Genomic DNA, 22,703 nt, shown 5'->3' on the forward strand with positions numbered 1-22,703 from the left:
CCGTTGACGATGTTGACTAGAAAGGGGCAAGCGTTTGTTTGGGATTCAAAATGTGAAGAAGGTTTCCAAGAGTTAAAGAGAAGGTTGACTACTGCTCCTATTCTGATATTACCGAGTTCGTCGGAATCATTTGAGGTTTACTGTGATGCTTCATTGTTGGGTTTGGGTGGTGTGTTGATGCAGAATAAGCAGGTTATAGCTTATGCTTCGAGACAGCTGAGGGTTCATGAAAGGAACTATCCGACACATGATTTAGAGTTGGCAGCTGTGGTATTTGTTCTGAAATTATGGAGGCATTACTTGTATGGGTCAAGATTTGAGGTTTTCAGTGACCATAAAAGTTTAAAGTATTTGTTTGATCAGAAAGAGCTGAATATGAGACAGAGGAGATGGTTAGAATTTCTGAAGGATTATGACTTTGGTTTGAATTACCATCCGGGTAAAGCAAACGTAGTGGCTGATGCATTGAGTCGGAAATCATTGCATATGTCTATGTTAATGGTTAAAGAATTGGATTTAATTGAGCAGTTTAGAGATTTGAGTTTGGTGTGTGAGAGTACTCACAATAGTGTTAAATTGGGAATGTTGAAGTTAACGAGGGGTATTCTGTATGAGATTAGAGAAGGTCAGAAATCCGATATGCTTTTGGTTGATAAGTTGACTTTAGTGAATCAAGGTCAAGGTGGTGAATTCAGAGTTGATGAGAATGGTGTTTTGAAATTTGGTAATCGGGTGTGTATTCCGGATGTTACCGAACTTAAGAAGAGTATTCTGGAGGAAGGACATCGTAGTGGCTTGAGTATTCATCCTGGAGCTACGAAGATGTATCATGATTTGAAAAAGTTAATTTGGTGGCCAGGAATGAAAAGAGAAATTGCGAGTTTTGTTTATTCCTGTTTGACTTGTCAGAAGTCGAAGGTTGAGCATCAGAAGCCGTCTGGGCTAATGCAACCGTTGGCTATTCCAGAGTGGAAGTGGGATAGTATCAGTATGGATTTTGTTTCTGGTTTACCGAGGACAAGTAAGAATTTTGAAGCTATTTGGGTGATTGTTGACAGATTGACAAAATCGGCTCATTTCATTCCGATCAGAATGGATTATCCGTTAGAGAGATTAGCCGAGTTGTATATTGAGAAGATTGTAAGTTTGCATGGTATTCCGTCGAGTATTGTTTCGGACAGAGATCCTAGATTTACATCGAAGTTCTGGGAAGGTTTGCAGAGGGCTTTGGGAACTAAGCTGAGATTGAGTTATGCATATCATCCGCAGACTGATGGTCAGACTGAGAGGACGATTCAGTCACTAGAGGATCTTTTGAGGGCTTGTGTTTTGGAAAAAGGAGGTGCTTGGGATTGTTATTTGCCTTTGATTGAGTTTACCTACAATAATAGTTTTCATTCGAGCATTGGTATGGCACCGTTTGAAGCTTTGTATGGTAGGAGATGTCGGACACCTTTATGTTGGTATGAGTCCGGTGAGAGTGTTGTGGTTGGACCGAAGATTGTTCAACAAACTACGGAAAAGATTAAGATGATTCAGGAGAAGATGAGGATTGCTCAGAGTCGTCAGAAGAGTTATCATGATAAGAGGAGGAAGTCACTTGAATTTCAAGAGGGAGACCATGTGTTTCTTCGGGTTACTCCGATAACTGGGGTTGGTCGAGCCTTGAAGTCGAAGAAGTTAACACCTCGTTTTATTGGTCCTTATCAGATTTTGGAGAGGATAGGGGAGGTAGCCTATCGTATCGCTTTACCGCCGTCGCTTGCGAATTTGCATGAGGTTTTTCATGTGTCTCAGTTGAGGAGGTACATTCGTGATCCGTCGCATGTAGTCCAAGTAGATGATGTACAGGTGAGAGATAACCTGACTGTTGAAACATCACCTATGAGGATCGAGGATCGAGAGTTGAAGCAGTTGCGGGGTAAAGAAATTGCCTTGGTGAAGGTAGCTTGGGGAGGACCAGCAGGTGGCAATGTGACTTGGGAACTTGAGAGTCAGATGAAGGAGTCTTATCCTGAGTTGTTCGCCTGAGGTATGTTTTCGAGGACGAAAACTCTTTTAGTGGGGGAGAGTTGTAACACCCCGATGAAATTAAGATAATTGTTTAAATTAAGTTAATATTTTATTTATTAATTTAATTAAATAATTAGAAAATTATTGGATTATTAATATTATTATTGGGATAATATTATTGGGTTTTATTATTGGAGTATATAAGTTGGAATAATAAAAAGTCCTAATTTTTGGAAAAGGGTTTTTCACGTGAAAAAGGAAAAGAGAAGCGGCTGAAAGAGAAAGGGAAAAGAGACAGAGCAAGAGAAGAGGAAAAGCTTGAAGCTAACGGAATTGCCGAATTTACTCAGGTAAGGGGGGTTTATCATCGATTAATGGGTATTATGGGATAATATGTGATGGGTAGTGAGAAACCATTGAATTGCCTCTGATTGAACGATGCATGATGAAATTGTGAACTTTTGGGATGAACGAAATTTGGATTATAATTGAAGAAATTCGTAGGAATTAGAGGTAGAAAGGTTAGCAATTTGTGAAATCGAAAGTGTATGATTCGTGTTAGATGATATGAATGAATTGTGTGTAAAATTTGGACTGTGGAAGGTTGAATTGGATAGATCTCGTAGCAGAGAAAGCCATTGCAGATCTGGAAATTCTGGTTTCTGGTCATACGCGTATGGCACTAGGCAATACGCGTATGAGATGGCTAGTACGCGTATGGATGAGGCCTTACGCGTATGAGTGAAAAAGATGATGTTTTGAACGTGAAATTGTCTCTGTTAGTACGCGTATGAGAATGTGGTACGCGTAGCATACGCGTATGGGCGTGGGCATTACGCGTATGGATTTGGTCAGGAATGGGCAATACGCGTATGGGCATAGGTAATACGCGTATGGGCAGACTTGTGGTTTTTCTGAGCTGTTGTTGTGCAGTTTTTGGTTGTTTAGGCTGAGTGATGTAACTTAGCTGATGTATGATGTAGTAGGGATCATTTCCCGTTGTTTTGAGTAGTATAGGTATTAGTAGAGTGTGCTAATACTGTGATTGTTGTTTGGCATGATGTAATATGCTTTTGTGATAAAATATGTTGATAATGTGTAATGGTATGCATAATGCTGTGAATGTATCAGTTATGTATGCATTGTGAATAGACTGTTTATGGCTTAGAGTGTGAGCATATGTCTATTCTTGAATTGTTGTTGATGTTGCATTGCTAGGTGATTAGCGTGCATATTGTGGCCTTTATGGTGGTAGCTAATTCCCATAGTGAGGAATTAGTGATGTTAGTCATTTTGGACTGTTGTTGATGTTGCATGCTAGGTGATTTAGCGTGCATAGCATGGCCCTTGGGGTGGTAGCTAATTCCCATAGTGAGGGATTAGTGATGTGAGTCACTAGGTCTCAAATGAGTGGGACTAGTGAGCTTGGTAGTCGTACCTGGATTGGTCGGTGAAGTTGAACTATATGTTCACAAATAGTCGGTACCGCATGCATGGAGTTTCATTGCATAATATATGTATGGCGTATAATATGAATGGATGTATTCCAATATTATACGTGTGTTTGTGTTGATGTTGAGTACGAGTATGAGTTGCATTTGTGTTGAATATGATATTTGAGTTGATGTGCTGTTACTGAATATGTGTTATGTGATTAGGGTGATTAATGTGTTAAATTACTTAACATGACATGATGTTTTATAATGCTTATTATATTGGTTGAGGAACTCACCCTTACAACTATGTTTTCAGGTAACGAGCAGTGATTGAGTAGAAGCTAGTCTCTGGAGTCTAGTGTAGTCCTTAGTGGGTCATGCTCTGGTCGATGTAACATCGGGATGGGATGTTTTACTATGTTTTCATTTAGTTGTTGGATAACTTTGCATGTAATGTAGTACATGATTTGAATGTTGTTATTTCGTATCCGCTGCAAATTATGCAAAAATGTCTTGGTTTGATTAAATAAATGAGCATGACAGGATATCCAGATGATTGGTGTGAAATGATTGTGTGACACCCTTCGGGGCATAATTACTCTGATTGATATTTTATTATTTTAATTATATATATATTTGGGGGTATTTTAGAAGGGTGTTACAGTTTGAGTATTCATCCCGGTGTCACTAAGATGTATTAAGACTTGAAGAAAATATTTTGATGGCCAGGAATAAAGAAGGAAGTAGTTGAGTTTGTTTATGCTTGTTTGACTTGTTAGAAGTCTAGGATTGAACATCGGAAGCTGTTGCGTCTGATGTAAACGTTGAGTATTCCTGAGTGGAAGTGGGTTATCATTTCCATGGACTTCTTGATGAGTTTTCCAAATATGAAAAAGGGATGTGATTGCATTTAGGTAATTTTTGATAGAATGACTAAATCAACTCATTTTATTTCGATTAAGATCAATTATCCTTTGCAGAAGTTGGCTGAGTTGTATATTAAGAAGATTGTTAGCCTGCATGGTATTCCGTCGAGCATTGTGTCAGATAGAGATCTAAGGTTCCCGTCTAGGTTTTGGCAGAGTTTGCAAGAGACGTTGGGAAATAATTAAAGATTGAGTTATGTTTATCATCCATAGACAGACGGTCAGATGGAGAGGACTATTCAATCCTTAGAGGATCTATTAAGGGCTTGCGTGCTAGAACTAGGAGGTGCTTGGGGTAGATACTTTCTATTGATTCAATTTGCTTACAATAAAATTTTCCATTCAAGTATTGGAATGACCCAGTTTGAGGCGTTGTATGGTAGGAGGTGTAGGACACCTATGTGTTGGTATGAATCAGGTTAGAGTGCGGTAATCAGGTCGAAGATTGTGAAACAAATATCTAAGAAGATAAAGATGATCCAAAAAAAGATGAAAGCTTCGCAGAGTCACAAGAAGAGTTACCATGATAAGAGGGGGAAAACACTTGAGTTCTAAGAGGGGGATAATGTGTTTTTTAGAGTTAGACTGGTGACCGGTGTTGGTCAAGCTTTGAAGTCTCGAAAGCTCACACCACAATTTATTGGTCCATACACATCTTGCAGAGGATGTGATAGGTGGCCTATCAGATTACCTTGTGACCACCGCTTACTAATCTTCATGATGTGTTTCATATGTCTCAGTTGAGGAGATACATTCTGGATCCGTCTCATGTGATCCAAGTGGACAATGTACAAGTGAGAGAGAACCTGACTGTTGAGGCATCTCCCATGAAGATAGAGATTGGGAAGTGAAGCAGTTGTGTGGTAAAGATTATGCCTTGGTGAAGGTAGTGTGGGCAGGATCAGCTGGTGGAAGCGTGATTTGGGAGTTGGAGAGCCAGATGAGAGAGTCGTATACGACTCTGTTTCCTTCAAGTGATTTTTTAGGGAAGAAACTATTTTAAGTGGGGGAGAGTTGTAACATCCCGTTTTTCCAATTATATTTACTTAATTGAAATTGTGTGTACTTAATTGATTAAATCGAAATCTGTGTGCATTAGATGGTGCTTGAGTGGTTATTAGTAGTATTTGGTGCTTTGGGTGATAATGCATAGTTCTAGTTATTTAATTAAATAATAGAATTAATAATAGAATAATGAGAATTTTTAATAATTAGACTATAGCTATTTTATTTAATTTGTGGAAATGAAATAGTACAAAGAAAAGGATAATATTAGTGGTATTTTTATTAAAATAAAATTAGAGATGAAAAGGGCATGTTGGTAAATAAGATGATAAGTGAGGATAGTGTTGGAAGTCTCTAATTTAGGGAGATTATGTTACTAATAAAAAGGTTAGTAAATGGGTTTTGAGAGTTTTTCTATGTAAAACATAATTTTGGTGGAAAGAGGAAGATGCATGCATCCTAGGACTTGACGAATCCATCGATTAGGTTATGTTTCACCTGTACTAACAACATGTCAGAGTATGAGGCATGCATCCTAGGACTCGACAAAGCCATCTACTTAAGGATCAAGATCTTATAAGTTTACGGAGATTATGCTCTCGTTATCAATCAAGTCAAATGAGAATGGGGAACACATAATGCTAAGCTAATCAAGTATCGGGACCACTTTCGAAAAATGATCACCTACTTTCATGAGATTAATTTCCATTACATCCCTCAAGAAGAGAATCAGCTAGAAAACTCCTTAGCTATTTTATCATCCATGCTTAAACTCAAATAATACAATGAAACGCCTTCTATAAGGATTCAACGTTTGGATGAGTCGGTGTATTGTGTAGCAGTGGAAGCAAAAACGGATAATAAACCTTGGTATTACGACATTAAAATATTCCTACAGAAACAGGAGTATCCTGCAAAAGTTTCAAGCCAAGATAAGAAAACACTTAGAAGATTGGCATCTAAATTCTTCCTCAACGGTAATGTACTCTATAAGCAAAACCACGACATGGTCTTACTTAGATGCCAAGACAAATACGAAGAGGACATGCTTATCAAAGAGATTTATGAAGGGTCCTTTGGCACTCATGCCAATGGATACACCATGGCTAAGAAACTTATCAGAGCGGAGTACTATTGGTTGACTATGGAATCTGATTGCTTCAAATACGTCAAGAAATGTCACAAGTGTCAGATCTATGCGAATAAAGTGCACATGCCACCTACTCCCTTGAATGTTCATACCGCTCTGTGGCCTTTCTCCATGTGGAATATTTACATAATCAGGATGATTAAACCAAAAGTTGTAAATCGATACTGATTTATCTTGGTTGATGTAAGACCCCATTTTTTACCCTAAGATCCCTCATGCTATTATCATCATATGTGTTGCCATTGGGATCACACCTTGGCATCCTCCTTACCCCTCATTCATTGGGTTTGCATCGAGATAGATCATCAAGCACCATGTGATTGTATCATATTTTCTTATCATTTATAAACCAAAATACCAAAAATATGTCTTTGTATAATATAACTCTTTTGTAGGTAGGGCACACACTCACCTTTGATCTATCAGGATCACATCTAGGGTTTAAGACCCTCATTGCAAGGAGCTAAATCAAGATTTGGTTTACTATGTCTCTAAGCATCATATATGAATCCCCATGATCTTCACATTTTATTTTGATCAAGAAATCATCAAGAGTTTGGAGTTGGTTTGCCTTGGAAATCCTAATTCATCTGGGTATCTTATGTGACTTCTTCAATAAGTTTCTTCACCAATTGATCAAATATTTCAAGGGATACTTCAAATTTCATCATCTTATGCATATATGATCCTCCATGAGTCCCAAAAGTCAAGAGAATGTCAAGATAGCAAGTTGGTTCATGGTGGTTGACCAGAGGAATTCAACTGATCAAAACGGGGGTTCCCTAGACCCTATATCCTACAATTTTGGTTATATGAAAATTATTCAAAGAGAAAGGTTACTCTAAATAACATTACAAACAACTTTCATGTTGAGGTTTGGAGCTAGTTTTGCTTGGAAAATCATTTTTTATGGTGAAAGATTATAGGTCATTTTGTCTAAACCCTAATTTAGAGGTCAACTTCCCAAGGCCATAACTTGCTCAATTTTTATGAGATGAAAGTTATTCAAGTTGCACAATAAAATTAAAGATGTCTAATTCAACTTTTATGTTTGGAGGAAGAGCAAATTCAACTTTTAAATACATGTGATATGAGGAGACATTATAGGTCATTTTGGGCCAATACCATTGAACAAGTGATTTTCCTCAACTTCTAAAATGCATAACTCCTTCATACTAAATCCAAATAAGGTAAAATTTGTGACCAATTTTAATGACTTTGAGATAACTACAACTTTGATGAAGGAACTTTTCTCATTTGAAGTCCATAGAAAAAGTTACCCAAGGTGGAAGAAGTGAACATATGGCTTGGTACTTAGAATTTTTTTGATATGTTTGATTTTCCAAACTTCCACCTCAAAATTCATCATGATCCAAGTTTCAAATGAAAAAGTGTTCAACATAAAAGTTGTTCCTATTGATCTAACCTTTCCAAAAACTCCAATTTCATACCATTTGGACAAAGTATGAGTTACTTGCGCATGGCTTAAAGTTGGATAACCATTTGGCATAATTGAACTTCCATATTCCATACACAAATGCATGGCTTGTCAACATGGCTTAAGCATTGCTTACACATGATTTTGGACCTGAATGAATCATTACATAGGCCTATCACACGCCCATGCATCCATGCAAAGTGAAATTGCTATTTTTGAAAGTTTGAAATAAGTGTGCAAATAACAATGCACTGGCTATAAATAGAAGCTCATTCACTCAGAATTGAGGACCCTTGCACGCCAACTTTGAATCCCTAGCCCTAAACACCTTCATTCAGAGGATAACCTTGAGGATTTCCATTGGAAATCGAGTTTGAATCTCCATTATTTTGAGGTTCAAATCTCCAAGAGTCCTGCTTCTTTCTTGATTCATTTCCACTCCATCAAGCATCTAGAATAAGGCTAAGCACAATTGAGAGCAAGATCGTGGCCATCTGAACCTGCAGTGAAGGTGATTTTCTCAATTTTTTATCTCTTTGATCCTCACTCAATTCTCCATAATTCTTCTTGATTTTTGGTTGTCTGAAGTCCTACCAATGTAGGCAAGAAGATTGAGTTGCTTTGAGGTCAAATCAAAGCAACTCAGATCATGATCCTCAAAGTTTAACTCCTTGTATCTTTCAATATACTTGAAGTTAGATGAAATTGAGGCCAGATTCGAGCTCCTGAGCATTTTTACTTCAAATTCATGTCCTCCTTTTTTTATTTTGGTGATGGTTGAAGGTGGACCAGTCCGGTGAGGTCCACCGGAGAAGAAGACTGAAGTTGTAGCTCCGGTGGTGCGTTGGCATGTCTCAAACCATATGATCCTCTTATTTTGTTTTAATCTCACACGTTGGTTTTGATTACCATCCCTGCAACGCATTGACTTAGGTCCACCATGAAACGCGCACTGCGACCCACTTGATCTGCCACCTCAACTAATGAGGGAGATCAAGTGGTCCACGTATTTTAGCATTTTCTAATTTTTAGTTTAATTGCTTTATTTTCTTTAATTCATATTAATTTTAATATTGATCCAAAAAATATGAGACTTTCACCAAAAAAAATCAAATAAATTCCTCTTTCATTTTCTGAATTAAAATTATTTTTTGGATCATTATTAATATTTTTCATGATTTAATTGTTTTTATGGATATTCTTAATTGTTTAAAAATACTTTTAAGTTTCCAAAAATGATGAAATTTTTTCTCCAAGGTCCTTTGACCTTGTTTGACCTATGATAAATCTCATGGCCATTTATTTGGTGTTTTGATGAGGTTTTAGGATTTTGACCAACCATAATTGTATTTTTTTAATTGATTTCAATAGTTTAATTGCAAATAAATTGTGTTGAGCTATTTGTGTTGACTTATTGAGTTTGACTATTGTTGTTGGGTCTTGGTCAAGGTTGATTTGACTTTGTTGAGTTAAAATCACTGGATTTAGGGGATTGATGAAATGTACATTTCATCTCCCAAAAATGAATGACTGATTTTAATTTGGTAAAAGTCCCATTTGACCAATTTGTGTTGATTCCATTCCCCCCCCCCCCCCCTTTTCATCTCAATCCTATTCTATTCCTATTAATTTCTTTGACCTATGATATCTCAATATCATAAGGCTAGTTGATTGCAAAATCAACAAAAGTATGGATGAGATTAGGTCCACCCCTTTTGTCATTTTCTTTTAAGTGTGGTATATTTTAGGAGTATGGTTCATAATACCATATCTCTAACATGCATTAACACTAAAATTTCTATTTCCCGACCTCAAATAGTTGTGACTTCTACATAAGTTCAATTACGATTGCTTAACATAGCGCTAAATTTTGACCCAAAAGCATAACATTCTAGTAAGTGAGATTGTAAGTCTCCCCCCATTCATGGTATTGTATGGAAACTTGGCCTTTTTTTCCTTCCTTTGGAAGATGTCTTGGTTCAAGGATCTATGCTTGGGAATAGAGGGTTGAGTGTTCTCCAAAGAATGACTTAAACATTGAAAAGCAAAAGCAATACTAACCTCTAATCAACTAACATTCAACTAACATTTAATTTCAAGCACTTTACTTTTATACACTTTAAATTTAATTCTTTATTCATTTGCCATTATTTATATCATTTAACTTGTTTATTTTAATGTCATTTTCACTTTGCTCACTTGAGCTTTATTTTATGATCATATTGTGATTGTATATACTTGTTTGTGTATTTTGTTTGGTTTTGTGTTCTTTTGACCTTAATGTACATAATAACAACAAAAACTCTAAAAAAGATTTGTGTGGAATGTTGGTTTTGATCTGAGACATTGGACTTAGAATTAGGCAACATTCCCTATGCAAAAGGACTTGGCCAATGCCAACTTTTCTGAAACCAAGTGCCTGTGAAGTAAACTTTCATCTGAAGCAAGTATTGAGATCCCACTTGAGCTCATTTGCTACATGGTCTTATTGAAGTTGTTACTTTGAACCTATGACTAATGCTTATCTCTGAGTCATTTAAGGAGTATGTCATCTGGTGCATGGAAGATTATGAAGAAGATCTTGAAGTTGTTAAGCTTAGATGTGGCTATCTTTATTTGATGTCTTGCTCTTCATCTTGCTATTTGTGTATTGATATTGCTTGATTCTAAAGTCCAAGGGAAATTTGGGTTTCTATATGACATTCTTGTCTATTGGATTGCAGCCCATTGTCAGATCTTTTCAACTCTTAACTTTTAAATTTTTGCTTAGGATTAGTCTCTTCATTTCCTCTCACTTCTTTAATTTCAAATATCTCCCTCCTTTTAAAATCTTCTTTGCTTGTGTTTTCTAAACTTAGAGTTTATTGCAAATTAGAAACTTTGGCCTTATGCCATTGCATTTTTAAACTCTTTTCTTAATCAAACTTGTAAATGAATCTAACTATATTGACTTAAAATTTCAAAAGACAAAAAGAACTAACACTCATTCAAACCTTTTTAGGTCTTTTGTGCCTTTGTTAAACTTAAATTTTTGTTAAAAGCAATGCACTCACTTTGAAATTGTTATCACGAACTACGAGGTTCTGATCCCTCATTTTATGTTGGTACGTAGGCACAAGTCCGAAGGTCTTGTCAAACACAAAAATATAATTAATGAATTCTTTTCTCATCCCCACACTCTATTTATTGCAAACATCTTTTATACCAAAACACATGTACACACAAAAAAGGACTCCCTAGGAGTACCTAGGACACTTTGGGTGATAACACATTCCCTCTGTGTAACCAACCCCCTTACCTGTAATCTCTGGCATTTTATTAGTTTTGATTTGAAAACTTCTTATCTTTGGGTTTTGTTCGTACTTTTCTCTTTTCCCTTGGAAACAATAAAAGCGCGGTGGCGACTCTGGTTTTATTGATGTTAAGTTTATCCATAGCTTAATGGTCATGAATTTACCGCTACAGTTGCCATCAATTATTTTACCAAGTGGGTAGAAGCTGCTTCCTACGCCAATGTGACGAGGCAAGTGATTGCAAGATTCATCAAAAAAGAAATCATTTTTCGTTATGACGTTCCTAATAAAATCATCACTGATAATGGGTTGAATCTGAATAACAAGGTAATGGACGAGTTATGCGACAATTTCAAAATAGAACACTATAACCCATCACCCTACATGCCTAAGATGAACGACGCAGTAGAAGCAACTAAAAAGAATATCAATAAGATTATCCAGAAGATGGTGAAAAACCTATAAAGGTTGGCCTAAGATGCTACCTTTCGCACTACATAGCTATAGAACGCCAGTTCGTACTTCGATAGGAGAAACTCCTTTTTCTTTGGTATATGGCACTGAAGCAGTACTTCCTATTGAAGTTGAGACTCCCTCTCTAAGAGTCCTAATAAATACTAAATTGGAAGAGGTAGAATGGGTACAAACAAGATTCAATAAATTGAACCTCATAGAAGAGAAGCGCATGGCTACAATATGTCACATACAATTATATCAACGGAGGCTGAAGAAAGCATTCAACAAGAAAGTTCGTCCTCGTCTATTCGAAGAAGGAGACCTAGTGCTCAGAAAGATATTACTCATCCACAAAGATCCTCGCAGCAAATGGAACCCAAACTACAAAGGGTCATACATCGCGAAAAAGTCCTTCTCCGGCGGAGCATTAATACTCATAACCATGGATGGATAGGAGTTACCACGATCTTTGAACTCCGATGCAGTCAAGAAATACCATGCCTAGAAAAAGAGGATAAAAGCCCGCTAAGTCGAAAATCTGAGAGGGAGACTTAGGAGAAAATTAGGGGGTCCTAGTGCGTTCCTTCATTTTCATCTGATGATTAAGAATTCAAGAGTATTTCATAATATCAATACTACCTTTCATATCATCTGATGATCAAGGAGTCAAGAGTATTTTTTAATCTCGTTACATTCATTTTCGTATCATCTATCTAATGATTAAGAAGTCAATAGCATTTCTTAATCCCAATACATTCATTCATCTTGATCTGATGATCATGAATTCAAGAGTATTTCTTAACCGCAATATGTTCATCCATATCATTTAATGATTAAGAAATCAAGAGTATTTCTTAATCCCGACACTTCATTCATAATCATAAGCATGTCACTCCATTGCATAAAAAGGAAAATTTTGTGTCTATTTGGTATTTAAATTATCTTTCACCATGATAATTTGAAGACAAGAATTCTTCCTATCCTCCAATTAAAGATGTTTAATTGGAGCAATTGTCATACCCCAAAATTTCCCCTTGATCAATAAATTAATACAATCACCATGACATTTACATTATATACATATCATTGCATGCATTTCATCACGCATAATGCTTAAAATGTCGACCTGAATAAACTTTCGATTCTATAAACATAACTGTTGAATCGTTTCTCAAATGTACGAAAAGTTATTGGGCGAAATTTTTTGAGATCGAGCTTGTAGATATCATTTTTATTGATTTATAATTTGTTTAGTTTAACTTGGCGTGCTCGTTTTATTTTTTCGACTCCTTTTGCGGTCACATATTGATCGATATGAGTCTTTTCAACCAGGTTTTTTTTACTTCAAAATTTGATCTTTTTCTGTTTGTTTTTCAGAAATTTATTTCGCATAGAATATTTTAATATATTCATTTTATTCTCGAGCATTTTCGCGCTCAATTTTTATTCGATTTAATCCATTTTTTTTTACCAAAATATTAAAAAAAATAGAATTTATTCATTTTTTATTTTATTTGATTTTATCAAAAATATTTGAATATCTTATTTCATTTCATTTTAAACTCATTTTGAAAGTCCTACTTTTTCTAATATATATATATATATATATATATATATATATATATATATATATATATATATATATATATATATATATATATATATATATATATATATATATATATATATATATATATATATATACACACACTTAATGTGAACTCTCATTGGGGAGGAATCTGACCTATGAGCGGCGCCTATCCAAACATGTTCTCTTTCTTATTTTCAATTTGAATGAAAAATAAAAGAGAGGTGACGAAAACGTGAATACAAGACACCATTTTCACTGAACCTCTTCTTTCATTTACACTACCATAAATTATACTCCCTCTGCTATACAATACATACATGAACCTCTCTCTCTAAATTAAATATCGATTGAAAAAAAAGTGAAAAGAAACATACATCTTCACCTCTCATTTTATCTCATACTTAAATTTGGATTTCCAAATGAGAAACAAAAGTGTATCCTCTTTACTCTCATTTTGAAAAACAACACCATCTTTCTCTCCGTTTAATTCTCAACCTCACCATGCAACCTGCAACCGCCGGAATTTTTTCCAACCACCCGCACAACCTTACTTACCACCACGAACGACCTCACCATAAACCGTCATGTACACTCCGCCAACAACTCAAGACAACCACCCTTCGCCACCGTGCTTACTCCGGCCGGTAATCGCCTACGATCCTTTCCTCTTAACCATTTTCATTTAAACATCCTTCAACATTCGATGACGAAACCGTCAAAACTCCATTTCCGTTCGACAAAAATCACGCAACAAAAGTTTGTGTAAACCAAGACACTCAGATTCAAAAGAACCCTCGTTTGTATTGGATTCGATTTTCATCTTTTAAGGTAACCCTGTGACGGTTTCAAACAATCAACAGAACGTGAGCTGGTATGTGTTTTCTACACTGTTGATGTACTTTCATGTATATATGATATGTAAATTCTGGTTTCCTTTGTTTTTATGATTAAAACTATTGTAGATTGCAAGTTATTTTATTTTGAATATTGACATTGTTATGACATAGTGCAGTATCAATATATGTAGATCTAACCTATATCATAAATCTTGTAGTCATTATATTGGTGTTGATCTTAGTATTTGTTGTGCTTTAGGTCCTCCGTTCATGTGGACCATTTCACATCGATTAAATAAATAAATAAATAAATAAAAAATAATATTTTTATTAAACTATCCTTATCGCGTATTAAAAACGATAAAAGTAATTAAAGGGTAAAAATAAAAAAAAAGATGTATTAAAAATTGAAATAAATCATTTATTTTATGATATTTATTTATTCAAAATGGATCGCACTATGGAGAAAGTATATTGGTTGAAAAATCAACGAAAAGAGATTTTGTGTATATACATCTTATGAAGTTCAATAAAAGAAGAAGTTCAATAAATAGACAGACCGTAAAGATGGGAATGGCTCCCCTTGGTCACTTCCTCTATTATTAGTTTTTTTTTTCTTTTTTGTTTATTATTATCTACTACTCATTATTCTATTGTCTTTTTTTTTGTTTTTTTTTGGGTCCAGTGTTGTTTAATGTTTGCACCTTGGCCAAATCTTATGCGCCCCTCCCTTATTTTTATTATTTTACTTGTTTTTTAATTAGTTTAAATAGTAATTAATTAATTGTCTGTTTGATTAATCGATTATTTGTGTTTTTTTATAAATTGATTAGTTAATTGATTTATCCCATGGAATTGATTAATTATTTGTTTTTTTTATTCAAGATGATTAATCAATTAATTAAATGTATAATTTGGGGAGTTGATTTAAGGATTGATTTTTAAATTGATGAATTTTGAACGTTTAACTAATTATTTGTCATTTTTTTAATTGTTAAGTAGACTATTTAACTATTTGATTTCATTGTGTATAGTCATTTAATTAGATAATATTTATTCGTGTTCATATTATACATGTAAATAATTATTTCCTCTTAGTTTTGTTTTTTTTCAACTTTGATTAGGGTTTGTATAGTATTTTTATTATTTATTTTATATTTATTTGGACCTCACCGGACTGATCCACCATCAACCACCACCAAAATAAAAAGTAAGGACGTCATTTTAAAGGAAAAATGCTCAGGAGCTCGAATTTGGCCTCAATTTCTTACAATTCTAATTATATTTAAAGATCCATGAATTTGAAATTTGAGGTGCATGATCTGAGTTGTTTCGATTTAAGCTCAAAGCAACTCAATCTTGTTTCCTACATTGGTAAGACTTAAGACAACCAATAATCAAAGAGAATGATGAAGAATTGAGAAAGAATCGAAGGCTCAAAGTTTTTGAAAATTCACCTTCGGGTAGCTATGATTTGGATTTATCATGATATGAATTCACTTGATTCTTCCTCCTCGTGTTTGGAGTGACCAATTGAGATGAAAAAGGCAACGAATCCCTGGAGTTTGAATCTCAAAATAGAAGGTGAAACACAGACTCGATTTCAAAGAAATCCTCAAGGTATTCTATGGTGTAGGGTTCTGGGATGGCTTAGCAAGGCTTGGGAAATGTGTTTGTCCTGATCTTAAGGAAATGCAACGGTATATATAGGCTATGGAATTCAGTTTTGCACCCTTTTCAAATTTGGCCAAAAATAGTAACATTGGTGCATGGATGCATGGCCATTGATTTAATCCCAAACCATGATGTAATCCCACTCTAATTCATGCATAATGGATACTGAAATCATCACATGTAAGTATGCAAACAGAAATGATCACTTGAATTTAAAACTTGCCAAAACAAACTCAACAAAGGAACCATGTGCAAGTCTCTCAATTCTTGTCCAAATGAAGTGATCTTGGACTTTTTGGAAAGGTGAAATCAAGGGGAACAACTTTGATGTTGAACAATTTCCATTTGGAGCTTGGATCATGATGAATTTTGAGGTGAAAGTTGTAGAAATTAAACATAGTTGAAAATTTTCTAAGTACAAAGTCAAATGACCACTTCTTCCACTTTGAATAACTTTTGTTATGAGTTCTAAATGAAAATAGTTTCTTCACCAAAGTTGTATCTCTTTCATACCTCTTCAATTTGGTCAAAAAATTTACATAATTTGGATTTGGCATGGAGTTATGAATTTTAGAAGTTGAGGAAAACTGCTTATTCAATGATGATGGCCCAAAATGACCTATAATGTTTTCTCTTGGCACATGCCCCTGCAAGTTGAATTTGACATTTCTCGAAGAATAAAAGTTGGATAGAACATATTGAAATTTATCATTAAACTTGGATGGCCTTCATATCATAAAAATTGAGCAAGTTATGGTCCTTGGAAGTTTACCCCCTAACTAGGGCACAAACAAAATGACTTATAATGTTTCACCATAAAAAATGACTTTCGAAGCAAAACTAGCTCTTGATGTCAACATGAAAGTTATTTGGAATGTCATATGGAGTAAATTGTCTCTTGGAATCATTTTCATATGATAAAAATAGTAGGAGATAGGGTCGAGGGAACCCCGGTTTTGACTAGTTGACTTTCTCTGGTCAACCTCTTTGAACCAACTTGCTAACTTGAAGTTCTCTTGATCTTTGAAACTCACGGAGGATCATATATGCATAATATGATGTATAATGAAGTATCCCTCTATATATTTGACCAATTGCTGAAGAAACTTGCTGAGGAAGGCATACAAGATACCCAGATGAATTAGGGCTTCCAATGCAAGAACATGGGGATCCATATATGATGTTTATAACCAATGTGAACCATTTTTGGATTGATCTATTGTCATGAGGGTATCAAACCCTATATGTGGACCATATATTGATCAAAATGATAAATGAAGAACATGGGGTTCCATATATGATGTTTATAACCAATGTGGACCATTTTTGGATTGATCTCTTGTCATGAGGGTCTCAAAGCCTAGTGGTGAGCTTGATAGGGCACAAGTGGATTCACACACTGCCTACAAAAGAAACAAAGCTATACAAGGAAATATTTTTCATATTTTGGTTAGTAAACAAAGAAAAATAAAGTATGATACAATCAAATGTGCTTGGTGATCTCTCCCAATGCAAACCCAATGAATGAGGAGTAAGGAGGATGCCAACGTGTAATCCCAAAGTCAATGCAAATGATGAGATAGCATGAGGGATCTTAGGGTCAAAATTAGGGTCTTACAGCTACCCCTATTTAAGGACATTCCAGCTGAGGATGTAAAGGTTAAAATCTTCGTATCAACTCAGAAGAATGGACTTAAATAACAACATCAAGAAATGAATTTTGGTCCCTAAGAGACCTCATGATGAATATGATATGAATGTTAAAATAATCTTTGCGGGGAATATATTGCCACAAAGGAAAAGAATCCAGAGAAACTGAAGGTCCACAGGAGCACAATGCATTCCGTAAGGAAAACTCATTGGGGAGACAGAGACTCTAGGGGACATGAGGGAATTTCCATGAAAATAAATCAATGGAAAAACTCAGACTAGGGATAAAGGAATCTGCAGGGGGAAAGCGCAAATCAGAACAAAGTTGATATACTTATGCACAGGGGATTCGATTTCTAAAAAAAACACGAAACCAAATTCAACTAGGGAAGAAAATCTTTAACACAGGAGTAAAAGAGATGTATTATCTGTTACCGGTTACTGGGTAAGAAGATAATAGATTCCGACAGAGGGACATCCATTACCGATTAAGGTAAACATATCAAGCATGACTTGCTGAGGAAAAGAGGCATACCATTACTGGTTATTTGGTAAGAATGACCTACTAGGGAAAGAAATCACATAGGATTTACAACTACCTGTTACTGGGCAGAAGACCAAAAATAGAGAATATATGTCACCGATTAGGATGAACATATCAAGGATAGACTCAGAAGGGGGAAATGGGATTTACAACTACCGGTTATTGGGCAGAAGACCGCAAATAAGAGAAAATTCGACACTGGTTAAAGTGAACATATCAAGGATAGACTCTGAGGGGAAAATAGGATTTATATCTACCATTCACTGGGTAGAAGACCGCAAAGAGGAGAAAATTTGTCACTAGTTAAAGTGAACATATCAAGGATAGACTCTCTGGGGAGTAAAATAGGGATTACGACTACCGTTTTACTGGGTAGAAAACCAAACAAGAAGAATATATATCCCGGTTAGGATGAACATATCGAGGATAGACTTGCTGGGGAAACATGAAAACGAATCCGCTGGGGAAAACAAAGGAAGTAAATTACCTTTTACCGGTTACTAGGTAAAGGTAAAGTACTCAACATCAAGAAGAATATTACCAGTTACTGAGTAATAAACTCTTGGAGACCAAAAGATCTATCTAGGTAAGAACTAGAAAGAAACGATCAATCAAAGACTCAACCTAATTAGGATATAACTCAAGGGGAGTGGTTCCATCTAGATGATAAACTGGGGAGGAAACTGAAATAATAATCATCCACGAGGAAATAACTCAATGGGGAGTGAGAAACGATAAACTCTTTCTGCTCAAGGGGATGACACTCTACAATTGAAGGAGGACATACACACCAAATCTGTATGGGGAAATAATATCACAAAAACAGGGAATCAGAAAAATAGTCAATATGATAAAATGCATAATGAAACATCTGATGTTGTATTATATGCATGAATATTGTGATAATGATTATGCCGACAAAACAACACAAAGGATACAAATAATGAAGATTTGACCCATCATTGCAAAACACTCGGCCAATCTCAACAAGATGGAAACACCAACTGAAAAATATACCAGGGATGAAAATAAATCATCTAGCTCCGAATAAATCAACTCTGGTTGGGGAAAGACATAGATAACATGTTTCCAACCAATGTGCTAAGGATAGAGAAGGATCTGCTAAGGATCCAAATAAGTCAACGTTATGGAGAATTTTAAGTCAAGACCATATCAAATGGGAGACAGCCTTGCAGGGGACATAATTAATACTGCTCAAAACTATGCACTACCGGGAATAAGGGAAATTCCATCAGAAGACGAACTCCGCCGGGGATACAAGAGGTAAAGCTCTGAATGGGTAACTAGGAAAATTGCTGGGGATGCTGTGACTTGTTGGAACAAATCAAAGACCATCAAATTCCTCAATAATCATCAAATTCTTCTTGGAAATTACAAAATAAACCAATTCCAAGTCAAAGATAATCAAATCTAACTCACATAAGGGAGAAACTATCGTGGTTATGCAATACAAATAAATGCAATCAGGGATCTAGAGACCAAATAAAGGTTCTGAGGTGTCTAGGGTCCATTCATCAAGTCACAAATGGGGGGATGATGAACATGAACGCCTCAGCTGGTGAAGATGAATTATAAAGGGGATCAATCATCAGCTTAATCGGGGTTAATAGATTCCTTGGGGATTCATTGATTTATTTATTTCAAAATTATCATCATAAAATTTCAATTTTATTTAACATAAGCAAATAAGAATAAAAATAATTGGATAAAAGCTCAACTTTATTTAATAGAATGGTAGTTCGCAAATGGCAGGACTCTAGGGATCTTTACAAAGTTTAAAAAATGGTAATTTACATGGAAAAGGGATACATTGAATACAATGATCACTACTCTCCCTACCAACTTTGAAAACCATTATGCTCTTGTATTCGATTAAGAATGACGAATCATAACCAAATGACCGTTCAAAACTGCTTTAAAGATTAGGACCAGCCGGATGTAGTTACTTGCCATAATCACTTTTTTACCTAGATTACCCCAATGTGGGGTACTCAATATACCGGGATAATTTTTCTGTTTAATGTCTCTAACTTTTGCTTGGATCTCCCTTTCGGATTTTCAATCCACCGAGACGCTCATTTTTGCCTAAGCCGCCCTTTCGGGTTTTCAACTTAGCGAACTATTCTTTTCTTTTTAGGCGAAGTATTTCTTGACTGCATCAACATTCATAGGACGAGTGAACTTTTCACCATCCATAGTTGTAAGAATCAAAGCACCACCTGAAAAGGCTCTCTTAACAACATATGGGCCTTTATAATTAGGAGTTCATTTACCCCAAGCATCAGGTTTGAAAGATATAATCTTCTTGAGCACAAGGTCACCTTCTCGGAACACACGAGGCTTGACCTTCTTATCAAAATCTATCTTCATTCTTTGCTGATATAAATGACCATGGCACATGGAAATCAATCGTTTCTCTTTAATTAAGTTCAGCTGGTCATATCTGGTCTAACACCATTCAGCTTTAGTCAACTTAGCTTCTATCAAGACACGCAATGATGGGATCTCAACCTCCACGGGGAGCACAACTTTCATACCATAAACAAGAGAGAAAGGGTTTCCCCTATTGAAGTGCGGATGGATGTACGGTACACATGCAAAGCAAATGGGAGCATCTCATGCCAATCTTTGCATGTCACAACCATCTTCTGAATAATTTTCTTGATGTTCTTGTTTGCAGCTTCAACAACCCCGTTCATCTTGGGTCTGTAGGGAGAAGAATTATGATGTGCAATCTTGAAGTATTTGCAAAGAGCTTCCACCATATTATTGTTCAAGTTTGATCCATTATCATTAATGATCTTACTTGGAACACCATATCGGCATATAATCTGATTCTTGATAAACCTTACAACAACTTGCTTGGTCACATTTGCATATGATGCCGCTTCAACCTACTTTCTAAAGTAGTCAATAGCCACCAAAATGAAACGATGTTGGTTTGATGATTTTGGTTCAATCATGCCAATCATATCAATTCCCCATATGGAGAAGGAACATGGAGAGGAAATGACATTCAACAGTGTCGGAGGAACATAAATCTTATTTGCATAAATTTGACACTTGTGGCATTTCTTCACAAATTTGCAACAGTCAGATTCCATTGTCAACGAATAATAACCTTCTCTCAAAATATTTTTAGCCATAGTGTGTCCATTGGAATGAGTACCAAAGGAAACTTCATGGACTTCAGTCATCAATAGGTCTGCTTCGTGTCTATCCATGCACTTGAGCAAAACCATATCGAAGTCTCTCTTATAAAGCACACAACCATTCAGGTAGAAGTTGCCAGCTAATCTTCTCAAAGTCTTCTTATCTTTCAAAGATGCCCCGGGCGGGTAAGTCTGACTTTTGAGGAAACATTTGATATCAAAATACCATGGTTTTTCATCTTTGACTTCTTCAACAGCAAATACATGAGCTGGCCTATCAAGACGTATCACAGTCATATTAGGAACTTCATTCCAAAAATTCACTACAATTATCGAAGCCAACGTTGCAAGAGCATCTGTCATCCGATTTTCATCTCGAGGGATATAATGAAACTCAATCTTTGTAAAGAAAGTTAATATTCTCCTCGCATAATCTTTGTATGGTATTAAATCGGGTTGATTTGTCTCTCATTCACCTTTGATCTGATTTACAACCAAAGTTGAATCTCCATAGACATTGAGATATTTCATTCTGAGATCAATGGCCTCTTGAAGCCCCATAATGCAAGCTTCATACTGAGTCATATTGTTTGTACACTTGAAGGCCAATCTAGCTGTAAATGGAAAATGAGTGTTGTGAGGAGTAATAATCACTTCCCCAATGCCATTATCATACAAATTAACAGCTCCATCAAATACCATGCCCTAATGGGAACCAGGTTCTGACCCTTCTTCAAGCAATGGTTCATCACAATCTTTCATCTTCAAGTACAAAATCTCTTTGTCAGGAAAATCCTACTGCACTAACTGATAATCTTCAATAGGTTGGTGAGCCAAATGGTCAGCCAAGACACTACCTTTAATAGCTTTCTGAGATCGGTATTCAATATCATACTCAGATAACAACATATGCCAATGGGAAATCCTCCCAATTAAAGCAGGCTTCTCAAAAATGTACTTGATTGGATCCATTTTGGATATCAACCAAGTAATATGATTTAACATATACTGGCGCAAACGCTTAGCAGCCCAAGCCAATGCGCAACATGTTTTCTCAAGCATAGAATATCGAGTCTCACAGTCGGTGATCTTTTTACTGAGGTAATAAATTGCATATTCATTTTTTCCATATTCATCTTGTTGATCAAGAATACAACCCTTACTCTCATAAATCATTGTCAAATACATGATCAAAGGTCTTCCTTCAACAAGCGGAGATAGAATTGGAGGCTCAAGAAGATACTCTTTAATACTGTCAAAAGCTTTCTGGAAATCTTCGGTCCAATCATAGGACTGATCTTTCCGGAGAAGCTTGAATATTGGCGCACATGTGGCAGTCATATGCGATATAAATCTCGAAATGTAATTCAAGCGGCCGAGAAAACCTCTGACTTGCTTCTTAGTTTTTGGCACATGCATCTCTTGTATTGCTTTGACCTTGGCAGGATCAACTTCAATACCTTTCTCGCTGATAATGAAGCCCAACCACTTACTAGAACGAACACCAAAAGTACATTT

This window comes from Lathyrus oleraceus, chromosome 5 (genome assembly GCF_024323335.1).
Source record: "Lathyrus oleraceus cultivar Zhongwan6 chromosome 5, CAAS_Psat_ZW6_1.0, whole genome shotgun sequence".
In the NCBI taxonomy this organism is placed as follows: domain Eukaryota; kingdom Viridiplantae; phylum Streptophyta; class Magnoliopsida; order Fabales; family Fabaceae; genus Lathyrus; species Lathyrus oleraceus.